The following is a 5,880-nucleotide window of genomic DNA, read 5'->3' on the forward strand; positions in this document are numbered from 1 at the left end:
TTTTTTTCCTGAAAATAGATTTTTTTCTTTCCTGAGAAAAGATATCTACATTTCCCCCCAATATTTATTATTTCTCATATCTCACATTATCCTTTTCCTTGATTTTTGGCTTATTTTACTGAAATGTAAATAATTTCTTCAGAAATGGTGCACAGGAGATAAAATTTCCCACTGTTTGAATACTGGAAGTTGTTTTTATTTTACTTTCTGCTTTAGCTGATAGTTTGGCTGTATATAAAATTCAAAGTTCAAAATCAATTTTTCTTAAAACATTGAGAACCTAGTCCCAAGGCTTTATAATATTCATTTTTATTTGCAGAAAATATGGCTCAATTCTTAATCTTGTTCTTGCAAGTGACCCATGTCAACTCTTGAAAACGTTTGGCTGATTTCTTTACAAATGGTAGTCATAAATTTCACAGTCTGGTTCCTAGATGAAGATTTTGTTGTTACTATTGTTCTTTTTGCTGGAAGTAAGGTAAGACTTCTTGCTTTGAATATTTCCATCTTTCTTCAACTCAAAGCCATATAAAATAGTTGTTCTTGCTTTGAATATTAGAGATTAGTGATAAAAGATGTGATGCACTTCTCTGTGCTGTTTGCATCATTGGTGTATCACTTTCTTCTAAATCTCTCTTAACCTTTTATTCACACATATTAATAAACTTTTTATTTGTGCCATATTCCTATTTATTTTTCACATATCTGTGTGTTCTTCCCAATTAGGATACAAGCTCCTTGAAAAGAGGCAACGTGTCTAATAAATAGTCAGCCTCTTAGAGCCACATTGGATAAACAGTGCTGAGCACCCAAGTATTAAGTACATTTTCTAGTTCCAGTTTAAAGGCATGAGAAAATCTAACAGATATAGTAGAGAAGGACTTGGAGCAGTGCAGTAGCACCACAAAAGAGGTAAAAAGACAACAGGGAAGAGAAAACTGACAACTGATAGAGTGAAATCAGGACAGATTCATGTGCAAGAATCAGGGAGGAAAGAGCATTTCAGAGCCCAGGCCAGGGACAGAAGCGAGGCAGAAGTTGCAGCTTCCTTTAGCACAAGGCATAGATGGAGGTGAGGCTACAGAGCGGAGCAGAACTGAGCTGAACTCCTGAACATCTCCATGCTCCCCTTCTGTCCACACACTTGCTGAGCATCCTCCATATTCAATGCCCACTTCCACACTCCGCTCTACATTTTTCTAAAAAGTGGATAAAACCAGATGATGGTTACCTTTAGAGGAAGTTAATAACCGGGAGATGATGTGAGGTAGGGAATGCTGTGAATGTTCTTTTTCATGATCTGGTACTGATTACACAGGTATGTTCACTTTGTGAAAACTCATAAAGTTGGATCCTCGTGATTTGCGCACCTTTCTCACTGTATGTTATACGACAATAAAAAGCTCATATCTAGGAAAAAGAATTGAACCCAATTCCTGCCCTCCAGGAACTCCCTATCTAGTGAGGGGACAGGAGAGCAGGATTTTCCTCTTATTGTCCTGTTTTATGCACCTGCCACATAACTGCAGGACAGAGCAGATAGCATTTACCTTCTCAGTACTCAGCACAGCAAAATATACTCTGTATACAGGAAGTGCTTTGTGGTGAGTCCCGTGAGTTTTATCCCCTGTACAACACGTGCCTATACCTAAAGAAAAATTTCTATCACCAAGCCAGGTGAGGTGACTGATGCCTGTAATCTCAGCACTTTAGGAGAATGAGGCAAGAGGACAGCCTGAGCACATGGGTTCAAGACCTGCCTGGGCAACATGGCGAGACCTAGTCTCTCCAATAAATAAAAAAAATTAGCTGTGCATGGTGGTGTACACCTGTAGTTCCAGCTACTTGGAAGGCTGAAGTGGAGAGACCACCTGAGAGCCCAGCAGGCTGAGGCTGCAGTAGCTGTGAGCGTGCCACTGCACTCCAGCCTGGGCAACAGAGTGAGACTCTGACTCAAAAGAAAAAAAAAATTCTATCAGTATGATACATTAAGTTCTTTTGCACTTTTGCTTTTTCTCCAAACCAGGACTATTTACCATTTGTGATAGAGATTGTGATCAATGCTACTAAAGAAAAGGGGGATGTACCTCTATGAGTCAGATCGCTGACTGGTCCCTCCCTGTCCCACGGGACTGCCTGCTTACCATTATTGATAATGACTAGCATTCAATAGAGCATTTATTATGCATCAGCACTGGCCTTAATTCTTTGCCAAATTAATTCATTCAATCCTCATAGCAACTCTATAGGGTAAGAACTATTATTATCTCCATTTTGCAGATTAGGAAACTAAAAGTCACATGGCTATTACATGGCAAAGCCAGGACTTAAATCTGGAACCCGGTGACCTCAGCACTCACAGACTTAGCCTCGCCCCTCTCCATCTATCCATCCACCCTCACCCTATCCATACCTCTGGACTGCATTTCTTTTTCACAAGGGAAGGTGTTGGTGTTCCCTATTGGTACCTAACAGGCCCCATCCTAGAGGGAAGTTGAGGGAGCATTTGAGAAGGTTTGCCCACTTTCATTTCATTTAGTCCACAGATTGTTTCAGAGTGGCTTGCTGGGTGATTTTTTCTCCCCCCCCCCCCCTTTTTTTTTTGAGTCAGAGGTCTCACTCTGTTGCTCAGGCTGGAGTGCAGTGACATGATCACAGCTCACTGCAGCCTTAAACTACTGGGCTGAAGGAATCCCCTCTCCCCAGCCTTCCAAGTAGCTGGGACTACAGGCATGCACCACTACACCTGGCTAATTTTTTGTAGACATGAGGTCTTACTGTGTTGTCCAGGTTGGTCTCAAATTCCTGAGCTCAAGCAATCCTTTTGCCTCAGCCTCCCAAAGTGCTGGGATCACAGGCATGAGTCACCATGCCCAGCCTGGCTTGCTGAGTTTTTAAATAACTTCTTGCAGTGCTACTGCAGGCCCCAGCTGGGAGAGTCCAAGTCTTGCTGACCATCCCAGAGCACTAGGTCCAGGCCTCCAGCTTCAGACACCTTCCAATCACTGTGGCTGCAACTCAGCTCAGGGGAGCTCATTTGCAGGAACTCACTAAGTGCTACATAAACATCATCCAGGGAGATTAACTGGTGGTTAAAATCTGATTGCTTGGAGCTCCCTTGTTGATAGTTTGAAAAGGCAAACACTATTGGTGGGCTGCTCTACCAACAGCTTCTGTGACAGACCAGGCTGAGGATAGTGGTGCTCATGCGTGACCCAATTACCTGAAAGTGGTCATTAGTTGCATCAATTATGAACTGTGCTATCCTGAATCTTACCTTGGTTCCATGTTTCCCAGAGTTGTAATCAATCCAAATTAAACTGCATGAGACACTCGATAAAACAACTGGTTGTAAACTATTTGCTCTTTGGTAACTTCCAAAACTTATTTCCCTGGACACCAAGGATAATTTTTTTGCATTAATATTTGTGATATTTTCTGTCACTTTATATGTTGTTTGCAAGCTCAGCATTCAAAATGCTGTTTGTTTGTTTGTTTGTTTGCTCAATTCAACAAGCATGTGTATGTGTTACAGACCTAGGGATATGCCAAGTCATGTGCCAGGCACTAGAGATCATGAGAGAAACACAACACTAGACACAACTCCAAAGAGCTTGCAACCTAGGGAAATGGAGAGATACATAAACTAAGAATAATGCAGTGAACTATGTGTTAGAATAAAGGTGTGTGCAAGTGACATGGTGCCTCCAAAATGACAACATCTAACTCTGCCTGGGGTTGGAGAATGTCAAGGAAAGATTTGAAGGGTGGATGGCATTTGAGCTGGTAAGAGAAAACATGGAAGGACAGAATGGCATGTTCCCAGGGTCTTAGCAGTCTGATGTGCTAGGACTTTGGCTCTCTGGTGAGAAGCTGGAGAAGAGGCTTCCTGGTGCCACCATGAGGACCTTGACTTGAGTCCTAGGCAGTGAAGAACTTGCAGTAGGACTCCTAGTGGTAGTTAGGTTGTCATGGAAACCAATGGATTTCTTTTTCCTTTTCTTTTTTTGCCAAAGAAGTCTTTTGGTTTGCCTGAGACTAATGTGTTCTCTTCTGTAATATTAGAATTATTTATTATAATGACAACATTCAACAGAGAGTTGGATATATATGTGGGAAGTTCAGGAAATGATTGGATTTAGAGATACGGATTTTAGAGTCAGACAAATTTTTTATTGTTTTCAAATTAAGACTGTTGAAGTAGATAAGGTCACCTAAAGAACATTTATTTTAAAAATAAGAGAACATAATATGAGATTTAAATGTAAACTATCTGATAATACACTCACCAAGACATAAGAAAGTGTCACATACAAAAAGAAATTTGAGCTATCAATTCTCAAATTAAGGCCATCCCACAATTAAGGCCATTCCAACCAAAATTCCTATGGAATTAACTTTTTGAATATGGTAAAAGTAACATAAGGTCATCTGGAGCCATGGTTAATAAAATGTGGTCTACTCCTGAGTGTCCCCAGCATCCTTTTGGAGGTTCTGCCAGGTCAAAATTATTTTCGTTTTAGTAAGGTACTACTTGCCATTTTGCCTTTCATTCTTTCACCAGTGAACAGTGGAGATTTCCAGAAGCTATGTGATCTATAACAATGTTATCATTTGATAGGTAGTGGCTTGTGTATGTATTTGGTTTTTAGAATATTAAAGGTAGTAAGTTTAGAGAAAAAATATAAACATTTTGGGGATTAACTCAGTTCATTCTCTGCCTTTACTGTGTTCTGTTGTGGTCTCAACAATTTCCTATTGACTGTTCCTCTGGAGTGACAGTTATCATCCCATAAATCATTACTTTAAAATTGCAAAGTTTTCCTTGTGTTTATGCAAAAACCAACAAGAAATATGCCACTTGTCAGATTCTTCAATGATACTTAATTTTTTTGGAAAAGTTTCTAAGTTATTATATTTGACCTAAAATGTATTTTAGAATTGAATATTTTACCCAAAAATGAAAGAAAAATTATAATTATAAATTAATTTTCTTATATTTATAGATGACTTATTGGTGTGAAGAAGATTGGAAGACTAGCTTTCTCAACCCACAGGTGCATCATCTAAGTCTAAAAATGCCAAAGAAAGAAGAAACAGATGTATCAGAGAATTCACTGACTCACGGAAAGAAGAAAGCTATGCCAAAGAAACTGGTATAAACTGTAAATAAGAAATAAAACTATATCAAACATTCCTGCTATCTTGGCTTTATAGATGTTAATTAATCTTATTGTGTCTTATGAAACAAAATATTTTCAATTAGTATTATGATGACTGCTAAGTTGTTGCATGTTTTGAGACCAGTCATTCAGTGTTTAAAGACAAAGGAACTAAATATTTAAATATAGGCATGACACATTCTTTGAAAACCAAATATTGTGTTTACAGCTTTTCAAACTAGAAATGATAAAGTCGCAAAAGAATCTTGCAGGGTAAATTATCACATTGCTGGAGAAGGGCACACAATAATGAAAAGACTAATAAAGCTGCCAATAATTGGCATTGCTGAATGTCTGTTAGATGGAAAGTCAGGGAAAGAAATCACAGTGATGCTACTTTCTGATGAGATCAGTGATGATATTAATGCATAATATTTCTAAAATTTTTAATAGTGAAATATGTCAATATTTGAAGGACTTGCATAACTCAGAGTATCAATATTTTCCAAGTTGCCCATACATCACATACATCATGGACTAAAAATTCATTTAACAAGGCCAGGCATGGTGGCTCATGCCTATAATCCCAGTACTTTGGGAGTCAAAAGCAAGAGGATTGCCTGAACCCAGGGGTTCCAGAACAGCATGAGCAACTTGGCGAGACCTTATCTTTACAATAAGTCCAAAATTAGCCACCTGTGGTGGCACGGGCCTGTAG

The sequence above is a fragment of the Carlito syrichta genome, unplaced genomic scaffold, assembly GCF_000164805.1.
Source record: "Carlito syrichta isolate Samal-C Ts95f unplaced genomic scaffold, Tarsius_syrichta-2.0.1 Scaffold302557, whole genome shotgun sequence".
Taxonomy (NCBI): domain Eukaryota; kingdom Metazoa; phylum Chordata; class Mammalia; order Primates; family Tarsiidae; genus Carlito; species Carlito syrichta.